We start from the raw sequence: 15,429 nt of genomic DNA, 5'->3' as shown, positions 1-15,429 counted from the left end.
GTTTGTGTGTTGTCTAGCATGCACTGGTTGTGCATGTACAGATCAGTGGGTTGTGGCCTCTCAGGGGCATAGCTTGCACTTTGTTCAGTGGCGCTTTGTGCCCTCATGCTTGTCACTTGTGATTGGTTGTGTAGATGTGTTGGCCCGAGGCACACTCGCGGCCCCTGTTGTCTCGTCATGGAAGCAAGGTAGTAGGCGGAGTGGTGAGTAGTATGTTGCCCACTCCGAATGTTTCATTTCCACCATTATAGATTCTTGACCGTTTTCTTCGGAAAACCATAATTTTTGTATAGTTTTTTCGCAAGTACGGTGACCCACCTTGAAAATGCTAATGTAATTCCCATACGTATGGAAATATTCCAATTTGCATACCTCAACACTTGTGGGTGTTGTTGTCATGAGTTCTTTATGCAAATGGTAGAGCTACACAAAATTTGCCTATGTACGATGTTTTGAATACATTCACTTGGAACTTTATAATTATGGCTCGTGCTCAAAGTATTTGATAAAATTGTCTTATCGTGACAAATATGCAATCATGGCTAGGCTACGCATTAGTGAATTTTGTATCATATGAATGTTGAATGATTCACTCACTTGCACATTCTCACAGGTTGCGTGTGTTCACTTAAGTATGCATAAGTGCCATTATTTCTATTATGATACTTGTGCGAAAGAATGAAATTATGTGTAATATAGCTTTGCACATACACATTGGCACATCTTGACACTTGTACTATTTAGTACGTACTTCGAGTGTTACACATTAGTCTCATGCTCAAGGTATCGAAAGGGCCAACAAGTGCACATTACACACTCAATATAATGGAAATGACTTGAACACCATAGGTATTAGCAAAACACTTGTTCAGGTTTTTACGACTCTACTGGAGTCTTTGGGCAGAGGTTCCATATTCGTGAGTGAGATCACATATGTCTATACTGTAGAAATGAAAATGATAAAATGGTGTTATGATCGCCTTCACAGGCGATATGCTCTGTGTTGGCCGTGTGAGGCCGAGCACGTGAATGGGTAGGCTAAGACCCCGTTTGCATACCCCGTGGAGACCATGAGACATATACACCTCGGAAGGAGGTGTGATTGTCAAACCAGCTTGAGAAAGATAAACCACCGCTCCCCATTCACAAAACGGTTTACCTTAGATAGGGTGGATGGTACAACCCTGAGTGACTAGTCGTTACTACGACACGTGTTTTATAGGAGTTGAGGCATTCTTTGACCTCTAGTCACTCAGAATTAGGGAGATCAAGGTTACCTGCTAAGGTACCTCCACTACTGCAGTAGTGTGGATTGCAATCTATTACCTATGTGAGGGTTCTCTCAGCTGCATGTTGCTCGCATGAGGTTACTCGATCTGTAGCATCCCCAATTACCATATTAGAATTTAAATAACATATGCCAGATGCATGACTCACAGAATATGAGGTTTCTTCGCGTACCCGAAGGAGTAATAAGAAGAACATAATTACTAACCAATCACAACTAACTCACTATGTTAGTTACTTTGCTTCCTTATGTTAATATTGTTCTTGTACTTACTCGTTGTTTCTTAGTTACTTGTTGTTTTGTAGCTGTTTAGTTCCTCATTTTGTTGTTATAGCTTGTTGCACTTGTTACTTACATTGTTGCTTAGACTTGTACCATATGCACTTACCTGACCCATGCACATATACTTGTTAACGTACTTGTTATCATGCTATATGTGTTTCCCTTGAAAAATGGCAATATATTGTTGTTATTCTTCACCAACTCGCAAGATTTTTGACCCCATTTTATGGGGATGCAGGTGATGAATAGGTTCAGTGGCGATGCGACGACATACAATTGGAGGCTTGGGAACCACACTTAGACTGCAAATCATGGCTTCTTCTTTTGGGGTTTTGAGAGGATTTTCCTCTCGTTTTAAGAGACTGTTGAGATGTTGTATTTTGAAACTATTTGGCATTGTATATATTTTAAACTTGATTTTGATATGTATCACTTACTGTGGCCCGCTCAGACTTGTGACCTTGCTTACCCCTTTCCTTTGTATTTATACTGTTCATTTTAAACTATCTATCAAAAAACAAATTCTCAAAAACCAAAGGTTTTTCTAAGGTCGGGGTTTGGGGCATCACAATGTATCTCAATCATTGAAAATTTATGGAGAAGTGAACAACTGTACTAATGACACACCTGAAGAAGTGAACATGTGCACTAATGATGCACATGATAAGAAGGGTGCAGGCATTGAATTTACTCTTGACTTGAATGTTCCAGCAAAAACAATGCAATTCGATAATGAGGTAGACGATCATGATAGTATACTTGATAAAGGTGCAGGCACTAGGAATGTATATGATAGTACACTTGACTATGTTCTCGTAGAAGGAATGTTGTTTAATAATAAGGAAGTTGCATATAAATTTTATAATGATTATGCCTTAAAACTTGGCTTCAATGTTAGAAGATATTCTTGGTCAAAAAATGCACAGGGTGTTGTGGTAAGAAAGACATATGTTTGTTCTAAGGAAGGTTGGAAGAAGTCAAGTGAAAATCCAACAAGGTGCAAGCCAGATTCAAGATGTGGTTGTCCAGTGAGAATGGTGTTAATAAGATTTTCAAATGAAAAATATGTAGTTCATACTTTAATCAGTGATCATAACCATGGATTAACAACTTCATTTATTACTCCTATGTTAAGATCACATCATAAAGTAACTGACCCGCATATTACAATTGTTGAAATAGCTGATAGCGACTACATTGCACCAAGACATATAATTTATGCACGCACATGGATGGTGGTCGCAAGAATCTGCCATTCACACTTATGGATCTAAGGAATCACTTGAGAACAAAGATGACAGATAACATGAAGAATGAAGGAATGTGTTATTTGGTTGATTACTTATAGAAGAAATCAAGTAATGACTTTAGTTTCTTTAATGCAATATAATTGGATGAAGATGGATATGCTGTGAATATGTTTTGGGCAGATTCAAAGTCAAGAATAGATTCTGAATGTTTCAATGATGTGTTTATTTTTTATACAACAGTGAAGATTAATATTGAATAATAGTCATTTGTGTAGTTTGTTAGAGTGAACTATCACTCACAGAGTTGCATATTAGGCGGCACTTTTTTATATGACCAGACCAAGGAAAGCTTTGAGTGATTGTTTAGAGTATTTACACAGGCAATGAATGGAAAGCACCTTGAAGTTGTACTTATAGATGGTGATCACGAAATTGTGACTACAATATCTCATGTATGACCAGATGCACATCATCGCCAATGTTTGTGGCATATCTTTCAAAATGCACCAAAGAACCTAGGATACATATTTAATCAGAAGACACGGTTTGATAAAAAGTTTATAAGGTATATACTTAAAAGCGTAGACGAGGTCACCTTTATGTCTGATTGAGAGGAAATGATTCAGATGTACGACCTTGAAAACTGTGTGTGGTTAGAAAATTTATATGCAAAAAAATAAAAGTGAGCATTGAAATATGGAAGACAATACTTTTGTGCAGGTATGATAAGCACACAAAGAGCTAAATCTATGCATGCCACACCAAAGAAAACCTTGTATTCATGTTTAACAATGTTTTACTTTATGGAACAATATGAGTTATTTGTAGAAGGTCTTAGAAAGAATAAACTTGAACAAGATGTGAAATGCTTCAATACAAGGCTTGTAACTTTGGGCATGAAAATATTGATGCGACCTACAAATCTATATACACTAACTGTATTTGAATGGATTAAGAAGGAGGTTATATAGGTGATGAACTGCAACATAGAAGGACATATGCAAACCGAGAATATGCATAAATACCATATAATATGGGAGGGCGAAGAGCATCCGAAAAGACAAGAAGCACATATTACGTATAATGTTGATAACAAAGTAATTGAATGTATGTGAAAAATGTATGAATTTAAATGTATTTTATGTCATCATGCATTAAAGGTACTTAATCAAGAGAAGATACAAGAAACCTGAATCATATTTAATGCGAAGATGAATGAGACAAGCAAAGATTGAACTGCTGGATACAAATAATGTTGGTCCATCTAGTATTGATGAGAAGTACCATATTGTCTCCCGTTACCAACAACTATGTAGGTCACTTATGCATGTAGCAGATTTGGCATCGAAAAGTGAACCCTATGTATGCATGAAAAAGGTGTCAAGTGAGTTATTTGAAAATGTGCAGTTAATTCACCATTACTTCGTTGCAGCTCATGAAGACCAGTCAAAGAAAATGAGAGCGAACAATGGAGGTGAAATCATGCTTCTCTTGACACGCATGAAAAGTTGTGCCAAAGCATAATTATCATCTTCAACAAGCTAGGAGTCAACATTGTAGATTATGATGGAAAAATTCACCTAGCAAAGGGTATCAAAAGAAAACCTGCCTCTGATCGCAGTCGTTAGAGGACAAAGGGTGCACTAGAATTATGTAAACACCCAGAATTTTCACCCTCATCCAGTGCTTACATTTCATATGTCACTGCATATCATTGCATGCATTTGACATGTCATTTCATTGCATTGCATCTCATTATCGAGATCCATAACTCTTGTTTTCAAAATATTAAATCCAGATTCAAACTTTTAAAACTTTTTTTTCAAAGTCAATTTCAAAACCTAGGTTTTGAATCGACATTCTACCATTTGTCAACTTCCAGGATCTTATATTTGGAAGTGTTTTTCTCAGAAAACAATCTGGATTCATTTTAAATTCAATTTCAATTGATTTCAATTCTCAGATGAGACCCATGTAAGTGGCGTCGCTTCTGGATCCCTTTATTTATAAAAAATCTCAAAAATTTCAGAGTCCTAGTTGGATCAGGACTCTGTATTTTCATCTTTTTGAATCTTTTCAAAACTCTATTCCAATTTTAAACTAGTTGCAGTCATATCCCTTGCCCATTCTCATCATTTTTGTCTAAAATTTCATAATCCTAGTCCAATCAGGACTCTTTTTCTAGAGTCCTAGTCGAATCAAAACTCTATCTTTTACTACCCTTTTTACCTATTTTTGAGAAAACCTACCAAAATCCTTTTTTTGGCCAAAATTTCAGAGTTCCAGTTGAATTAGGACTCTTTCTCAGAGTTCTAATTGAATCAGGACTCTATCCTGATTTTTTTTGTTACTCCTGTTCTTCACTTGTTTTTAAAATCTTTTCATCTGATTTTCAAAATCTTCCATTTTATCCAAAATTTTTAGAGTTCTAGTCAAATTAGGACTCTTCTTCAGAGTCCTAATCAGATCAGGACTCTGAACCAAACTTCAATTATATCTTGTTTTCACTTGTTTTCCAAAATCCTCTCATTCGTTTTTTCAGAAAATCCAAGATTCTAAGAGTCCTACTTCAATTAGGACTCTGTCTCAAGAGTCCCAGTTGGATTAGAACTCTGTTCTAATTTTAATACTTGTCATTATTTTCACTGCTTTTACAAGTTCTTTCATCTGTTTTTCAGAATATACCAAAAAAATCTAGAGTTTTAGTCCGATCAGAACTCTATCCCAGAGTCCTAATCCAATCAGGAGTTTGTTTTGAAGTCTGTTTTTGCTCCTTTTTTTCATTCATTTCCATTTGTTTTTCAAAAATTAGGTCATTTTACAGAGTCTAGTTAATTTAGGACTCTATTTCAGAGTTCTGATTGAGTTAGGACTCTAACCCTCACTGCATTTTTTGACTTATTTTACCATTTCTGATAAAATCTTTCAAAAACTTCTTCATTTGGCTTTCAAAATTCTAAAATCTCAGAGTCCTAAAATTGTTGGACTCTAGCCTAGAGTTCCAGTTCGCTTAGGACTATTTTCAAGCCTTTGAATTTTATTTATTGATTTTAACTCATTTTCAAAGCTACTTTTAATCTTTATTTCAAATTTTCCAAAACTCTGATGTGGAATCCACTTAGTTGGTGCCATATTTGGAGGAGTTCTAACCCAGTCACAACTCTGTGCCATTTCAAAACTTTCAATTCTAAGCTTATTTTTTAATATCTTTTGAAAAACCTCTCATTCTCAAGCTCTAAAATCGCTTTTTGAAAATTCAGGTGGGGCCCACTTGGGGTGGCTCCACATTTGAAAAAATCAGGGTTAGACTAGGGTTAGGCAGTGTCCTACTTAGGTTAGATGTCTAGGTGAGTCAAAGTTTGTTTTTAAAACCTCCATTTTACTTTTTGTTTTTAACTTTGATTTTAAAGTTTTAAAAATTACTTTTTTTTTAAATTGCCAAGTGGCATCACATTTGGGGTCTCCTAAGTCATTTAGAGTTTTATTAGGTCAATTAAGATAGTTAACTAGAGTCTATTTAAGTTAGAAGTCTTCATCAAAATCGTCCTCCCTTGGTGGTTTTAGATAGAGTTTGAAAAAGTCAAAGTTAGGTATTAATTAGGCCCTAATTAAAGGGATTTTGAAAAAGCTATAAAAGGGGACCTAAAGGAGGGTCAAAGAATCTTTTTTTCTCTTTTCTCCCTCTCCAAATTCATGGTTATCTCTCTCCTTAGGCTCCTTCTCTCCTTCCTCAATTGTTGCAGCTCCAAGGTAAGGTTTTATTTAATTTATTTTATTATTTTCATCATTTTTATTACTTTATTTCATTAAAATAACCATTATTGCCTCTTTTAGCATGCTTTTTCTTTTCTTTTATTTCAAAAAAAAATTATGTGAGGACCTCAAGATGATGTTAAGCTGATGTTTGATGGTGCCTTACACATTTTGATCTATTAACAATGTTTTATTTTTTTATTTATTATGCTAAACGCCCAGAAAAGATTACGATTCACCCGTTTAATGGGTCGAATCCATCTTTTAATGGGTAAATCGATATCTAACCATGGATTCCCTATTTTATTTTTATTTTTTAGCATATTAATGTTTATTACATGTGTTCCAGCATTAAAATCAATTTCTTTTTACTGTTTAGATATTTTTATGGTTTTTTATTGATTAAATCATGTTTTTTTTAGTGTTTCTTAGATTTCTGTATATTTTAATCTTAGATCCATAGAAAGCATGTTAATTAGTATTAAAATATTCTTTAAAAATTATTGATTTTTTTATATGTGATTTAAAGATGTATTAGTAAGCTCCTGTAAAATAATCAGAGGTTTTGGGATTCGGGAACTCTGTTAAAAAAATACAAAGTCGAATTCGTAATTTTTATTGATTAAAATCGTTGTTCAAATTCAAGTATAACTTGTAGATGTGATATTTCTCTCATTTAATATCTGAATTAAAATCCGTAAAGTGCAGTGGCTTTGTTTTGATGTAAGCTATTTACTGTAAAATTTTCATAATTTTTTATCACTATTTGTATTTTTTATTTGTCAGAAAGTCAGATCAACTTTTTAAAACTCGTTATGATTTGTTAAAACCCTAGTTCAAATTATGTTGATTATAGATCCTTAACCGTAGATTTGATTCATGATCTGTAAAATGGAAAGTTGATTATTTTTTGTTTATTATTTACTGATAAAACTTAAATTTTTTTAATGAAGTACGCTATTTTTTCCTGTATTTTCAACTGGAAGTACCTATTTTGGTTATCTTTATATTCGTTAAATTTAAGTCCAGATTGCCGGAACAATATCTCTCTATCTAGAGATGATTTTTCTGATCTGTAAAAAGGAGATTCTTTGTTTTTCTGTCTACTATTGTTCTATAAAATTTCAAGAATTTCCATGGTAAATTGACCCTTGATTTGGGTCTGACACTGAAACCGGTATGTGACCATGGGTAAAAATAGCATATTTTAAAGTTTTAATTCAATTTTTGAATTGGAATAATGTCAAAAATATATTTTTATGATTCCAATCCAATTATAGGGTGATAAAAAGTATAGGTACTGATTTTTGAGAATTTTGGATCTCATTTGTGGCTTGAATGGATTAAATTGCAAACAGGGTGCTCGCAGGATCCCGAAACACTGCCAAAATCATGATTTTCATGATATTTCTGAATTTTTGTGTATAAGTTCATGTTTTTAGGGTTTTTTCATGTTTATAATCATATTAGGATTCTTCATGTTCAATTTTATGTTCATTTGAATCTTTTTAAACCCTAAACCCAAAGTTTTTACCAAAATATTTTCTGAAAACCCTGATTTCAAGGCCATAGTCTTGCTATTGGGAGCATTTTGGTCATTTGACCTCAATTTCGAAATCCCTAACTTAGATTTTCTTATTTTTAATCATATGATATCATATTTAGTTTAATTTATCCTCATTTGAATTTCAAAAGTTATATTTTATAAAATATCTTTCTGAAACCCCTGATTTTAAGGCCATAGTCTTGCTATCAGGGGTATTTTGGTCATTTTGACCCCAATTTCGAAATTTCCAAATCTCATTTTCATATTTTTTCAATTTTATTTTATATTTCATTATGTTTATCTCAGGGAATCATGGAAAAAGGCTTATATCTAGATAAATTCAGCAATTTCCAGATATTGTTGTATAAATCTAGAAAAGTCGACATATCTTCACTAACAAGTTTTCTAGTTTTGCATGGACATTAAAGACTTTATTTTCCTATATTTAAATTCAATTAGTGATGTAAATTGTAATTAAATTTGGAATAAGAATTTCAATTCTTGCCTAGAATAGGAAGCATTGTATATAGTTTGATTCTGCAAAATTTTAATATTTGATGAATGTATCATTCATGAACATATTTCAAATCCACCATGGTCTACATGAATGACACGTACACAAGCTCTTAGGCAGTTGACAAACTTGGTGGAATTCGTATTCATGGCCATAGTCAGAATACGAGCGAGACCCAGATTTGTGATCTTCGTATTAGCCACATTCAATCTACACTCTTAGGCTAACTTTAAAATGCACTGCATTTCTCAAAAACACAAAAAGATTTTCTCAATTCCTCAAAATCATGACTTTTAAATCCATATTCATTTACTTCATTTTACAAATCCCAATTTTAATTCAGAGAAAACAATTTTCTCAAAATTTTCTAAGTCTTACCCAGAAATCGATTTTCTCAAAGTTCTGAGTTTTCAAAGGATATTTCAAGTATTTCTCAAGTTCAAACTCATGATTTTCCAAATCCTAACATTTTCAATTTCAAAGTTCAAAATTCAAACTTTTCTCAGAATTATCCAAGTTTTCCCAGAATCGATTTTCATAAAACTTCAAGATTTCTTCAGAAATCGATTTTCATTTTCCTTAGAAATATTCTTTCACCATGATTCATGATTTTCCAAGTGACAGCTTTTCCAAGAATTTTCCAAGTATTTCAAATCTCAGAACCAAACATCATGTTTTTAAATTTGCATTTTCCTGAAATTCATAGCACATGCCTGATTCTTTGTGCATTTAGGAAATAGAACAGAATTAAGACAAGTTGAGCAAAGCTAAGCACACTTTTGATCCTTGGTTCGATTACCCCTGGTAAAGGCGCCATGAACGGTTGAACCTCGTACCGACAGGTGAGTCCCATTCTTCGGAATTATCCTGCATTTTAAAAACGAAAGCGAGTTATTTTCAAAAACTTTTTCAAAGGTCAGTTTGACTTGCAAAACTAAAATTTTGAGATGATAACAAATTGGTTGGCAAGAAAAGGTCTAAGAAACAACCAACCCCTAAGCAAAAGCAACCAAACCCTTCGCATGAACATGTATGTAATACATTATATTGCTTCCCATGTAGATTGCATTACGTGCAGCTTATCAATATCTAACTTTTATAATTTCCAACATGCAGTAATACTTTACAGACGTGCACTACAACGTTGGAACCTCCAATCCTCCCAACCATTTTGAGTGGAATGATAGCATTAATTTTATAAGTCTTTTGATATGTAATCAATGTTGGGAGGATGTTTGCATTTCTTGTGAAACTCAATGTAGTGTCTTATATGGTTCTGTTTCATAACAGGCTCAGATCGATTCAAAAGTGAGTAATGGAACACATAAATCACGTGTGAATTCTTCAGTTACATAATTGTATTTGATTGTATTAACATGTTTGATCATTGTAATATGTATCATTCACATGTATAAATCGTAAAAGCAAATCGCGATATGACAAAAACGATTATTCTATGAAACTTAAAAAATTTTGGTTGTAAGTCGATTTGTATTGATCAAGTTACCTAGATTTATAGTTTACCAATAAACATCACATCAATTTGTTTTTTCTTCCTCTTTTTCGTCTTTTATCAGTCATTATGTAAATCGTGATAGGACATATCATTCACATAGACAAAACTCGTCAACGCAAATTGCGATAGGACAAATCTTTTCTACTTTATGTGTAATGCCCCATAATCCCAACTTGGAAAATCCTTAGATTTTTAGGATTTTTTTTTTGAAAACATTGCGCAAGCAAAAAAGCCATAAGGGAAAGATAGTTGGAAAATTTGTGTGAGTTATACAATGATCAACAAAAAGAAACTTTCCATTACCAATGGGTTACAAAATGAGACAAAGAAGTGTACATCATTTTATTTATAAAAGGTCTCCCAAAAATTGGAGATTTTCCCAAAACCAACTGCCACGACTGCAGAAGTCCAAAGTCTCTGACGCGCATCCGTCGTGATCACACCACTAGCAATCATCGCCTATATCCCCATAAAATAAGGTCAGTACTCTTGCAAGTTGGTAAGATAATATCCACAACAAACCATTATGAAAAACACAAACATTCATATTATGATGTGCAATAATTAACATGATTGAACAAGACAATAGCACAAGTAGATCTAACATGATGGAACAGTTAGAAACATTTGCAATAATAGACAAGTGTATCTAAGTAAAGGACAATAAGCAGGATATAAGTTGAGCAATGAGTATTACATTAAATAATTAACATGCCTCTGACTGTGAAATTAAACAATTAAGCAAGTAAAGAAATTAAACAACTAAGCTAAGAAACTATAGCATCAACATCAACTCATAAGTCAGTAGTTAGCAAGTTAGTTTAACTATTCTGTCTTAATTACTCCTTCAGGTACGCGAAGGAACCTCTCATTTTGTGAAAAATACCGCTGGTGTTTATTATTCTATGTTATGTGATAACTGGGGTACCTATAGTCCGAGTAAAACCTCATGTGCGGCTCATGGCTGAGAGAAAACCTCACATAGGTAATGAATTTTAATCCACACTACTGCAATAGCTGAGGTACCTCAAAAGGTCACCTCGACCTTCTTAATTCTGAGTGACTGGAGGCCAAAGGACACCTTTGCTCCTTAAAATGTGTCATAAAATCGACTGGTCACTCAGGACTGTACCATCCACTCTCTCCAAGGTGAACTATTTTGTGAATGGGCGACTAGGCGATTTATCTTTTTAGGGTTTTAGTTAGTACATATTCCCTTATTTTGAGGTACTTGGGCCCATCTGACCTTGTGTTCTCTGCAGAGCAACATGAACAACACTCAAAGGTCTAGTCCGCCCATTCACGTGCTCAAGCCTTACACGGCCTCAAAGAGCACTTTGCCCGTGAAGGCAATCATCACACATTCTTTATTTAGGGGTTTATGACACAACAAGTACAAGTGAGCTCTACTCATGAAATGGGCACATCACCTAACACAACTTGCCATGGAGTTCCAAAGTGCATCTAGAGATACAAAACAAGTGTCATAACCCTACTGTGATGTTCATGTCTCATTGTCATTCAGGATGAGTCAAGTGTCAAACGTGCATCCATGTGATATGAAATGTACAAGAATCTATTCAAGATATTCACAACTCAATATTGTTTACCAAGCACTTGACTATAAGCATGATTCAATCAATCCATTGAGTCAGTGACATGATGTGTGAGTGACAAGTGCCCATTCATACTATAAGATTGATATTTCATGTTACATCATGTTCATATTCATACTTGAAATTGTGTCAAGATTTGTGAAAACTGCACGTGATATGGCATAATTCATTAAGCATAGTGATGTGTCACACTCAAGCATGCTACAATTAACAATTTTATGCATTTCGATTAAGACATTCTAGCTTCCAAATTTGGATTTTATGCAGAGAGTTTGATAGCATTAAAGTGCAGTTCGGACTATCCTCAACTTGTTTCCATAGCGGCAGCCGAAAGGCATGCTCAACTATACCAAAAGTGTGCCAAGAGCATAGGGGAAAATGCAGCAACTTGTTTGTTGTCATGCACTCAAGGTGTGCAGGGAAAAACATGCCCAGCGATGTACTGCCATAAGAGTGCATCAAGCAAAAAATTACAGCAAGATATATGCTATTAACATAATCTAGGTTTGAACCTATGCCGTTTCATCAAACCCAAACATGCTTCTCGACTTGTATCAGGTGTGTAGGAATTGCCGACTACGATGTGCTGCCTAGAGTGGTAAATGCACAGGGTAAATGGCAGAAACAAGAACTGCTCCAATGGTGCGACTATCACTACTAGCTGCAGCGACCGGTGTGCTGCCCAAGAGTACAATAACTGCAAGAAAGGTAGCAAAGCATTGCTGCCAAAGAGCCCCCCGCCTACCGAAAAGTGACAGCAAGTAAAAAGCTACCACCATACACATTTCTGCAGAAATCTGGCAGCAAGCCCAGTGCAGCCACCCCACATTCCCACAGATAATGGACAACAAGCAAGGTGCAACCACCAGCGGGTCTGACACACAGTCTGGTCAGCTCGCTGACCAGCTGGTCTGGGCTCACCTGCTCAACCCAAAACGAGAGCTAAGACCACAAAAAGAGGAGAAAGCCTACGTATTTTTTTTTTAAATTGATCTAACATGGGTATGCTTGTTCATCATTATCTATCTATCTATCTATATATATATATATATATATATTTATTTATGCAGGTAGGTCTGATTTTGAGCAAAACCCAGGGTGCTAGGTTGCTCCAGGGCTCACCTAGGCTGCACCGAACTCAGCCAAGTCGAGTGGGTGCACCTGCCATGCGGCAACCGCCCAACGGCTAGGTGAGGTGCGATTGGGCAAAAATGAATGCCCATGTATGGTCCGAATGGACCAGACCATGGGTGTTCTGGTCTGAGCAAGGTGTTCATGTCTAAACCATGTGGTTCAGACCCTGGCCAGGGTCCCCTTACAGAAAATCGAAACTGGAACAACTAAAAGAGTAGCCGATGCAACCCTATTTCTATATATATTTTTAAGGAAGGCTGCCAAAATGACAACCCTTACACCCAAGGCTGAGAGTGCATTCCAGCCACCCTACTGTGTTTGATATCCATGAGCTTGGGGTCCACACAACTATGGAAAAGCCATGGGACACCTAGCTGAGGTGTGGGTCGAACCACCAAAAAAAAAAAGAAAACACAACACATGGTGGGGATTGTGCATGTGTGCGGCAAAGCTACGTAGTTGCATACCAAAAAAAGAACAAGAAGAAGCTGCCATTAGCCACCTAATCCACCCAAATCCTTCATGCATATCATAAAATGCATAGTAGGAATCAGTTTCATGCTTGGTCAAGACAAACAAAACATATATATATATATATATATATTTAATTAAACAAAAATGGAAATGGTAGGTATATTCTCACCTTGCTTTTCTTCTGGAACTATGAATGACAAATTTTGTTTTTGCTTAGTCGTGTAGAGGAGAGTCCCGGATGGTACCCAACCTTACATGTTAGCAAGGTAGGGGAAGAAGATGAAGGAAATGGAGGTTGCACGGTTTGGAGAGAGGGAGAGAGAGAGAGAGAGCTCCAAGAAAATCGCCACTTGAGTGTTGTCTTCTCTCTCTTCCTTCAAAACCTATATATGCTAGGGTTTTAAACTTGTGTGGCTGAGATTAGATCTCAAAAAAAATGAAGGGCTGGGATGTGTTTCACACCCACCCATGCAATGACATACTCGAAATATCTCAAGTATGCCTCCCACGCCACCTATGGGAAACCTCCATTCAAAATCTTTCAAAAATGCCATTGACAAAAGCTTTTTATGCCCTTTTAAGTTTTAAAACTTTTCAAAAGATGTCCCAGGGCTGCTGCCCCTAGGGACCAATAGACTTTTATCCTTTTAAAAACTTACATTCTTTCAAAAATGCCATGGGGCTGCCGCCCTTATGGCCAATGAGCTCTTGCTCCCTTTGTAAAACTTTGGGTTATTTACAACTGGGCCACCGCCCAGTTGATCAACCACTCCCAGCTAGTCAACCACGCCCAGCTGGGTCTATGTTCGGGCTCTCCAAGTTGAGCCCAACCAAACCCTAAAAAAAAATGATTCTTGTTGTATTTAAAAATTACACTTAGAATTATATATATATATATATATATATATATATATATATATATATATATATATATATATATATATATATATATTTGAAAATGAACTTTCTAAACTCCGGTAAAGACTTAAGAATTTCTCAATTCATTGTCAAATTACGTAAAATGAAAGGGATTTAAGTCATTTAAACTCTTTGATTTGCAATTCGATTGATTTTATGAATTTTGAAAGAAACTTAGAGTTTCAATGAAAAATGCATTACAATATATGTGTGTGTGTGTGTGTGCCAAGATTCATGTAGGTATTAAAATATATTTCTAAAAATTCTCATTATGTATTGAATTTCCTCAGAAAATTCATGAGCCTTACATCCTACCCTCCTTAAAAAAGATTTCATCCGCGAAATCACAAACATCAATCAACAAAGAGATCAGGGTATTTCTCCCTCATGCTGGCTTCAGGCTCCCATGTGCATTCTTCGATGCCATGGTGCTGCCAACGCACTTTAACCAACATAATAGTCTTGGTACGTAAAACTTGATCTCGATGATCAACGATCTCGACAGGCTTCTCGGCTATCATCAAATCTTCCTAAAATTCTATGTCTTCATATCAGATGACGTGTGATGGACCAGGGATGTACTTCCTTAACATCAACACATGAAAAACATTATAAATCTGGGCATATTGCTGAGGTAGCTTAACCCAATATGCTACTTCTCCAATTCTCTCAAGAATATTGAACGGTCTGACGTATCTGGGACTCAATTTTTCTTTCTTTCTGAAATGAAAGACACTCTTTGTCAGTGATATCTTCACAAAAACTATATCGCTAACATCAAAATAAAACTCTCACCGTCTCTTGTCGGCGTAACTCTTCTGTCTATCTTACACTGCCTTCAAACGCTCTCGAATCTTTTGCACTTGTTGAGTGTAGTGCTAAAGAACAATCGGTGATTCGCTAGATCTATCACTGATATCATCCTAATATGATGGCGATCGGCAAGGTCTCCCATACAATGTTTTATATGGAGCCATCCTGATACTAGCGTGACAACGGTTATTATAGGCAAACTCGACTAAACAGAAGTGCGAATCCCAATTACCTTTTTAATCAAGCATATAAACTTGCAACATATCTTCTAATGTCTAGATCATCCTTTTTGACATACCATCAGTCTGAGGGTGAAAGGTAGTAT

Source organism: Nuphar pumila, chromosome 10, assembly GCF_984573655.1.
Source record: "Nuphar pumila chromosome 10, dmNupPumi1.hap1.1, whole genome shotgun sequence".
NCBI classification, from domain to species: Eukaryota; Viridiplantae; Streptophyta; class Magnoliopsida; order Nymphaeales; family Nymphaeaceae; genus Nuphar; species Nuphar pumila.
Note: the sequence above shows the minus strand (reverse complement) of the source record.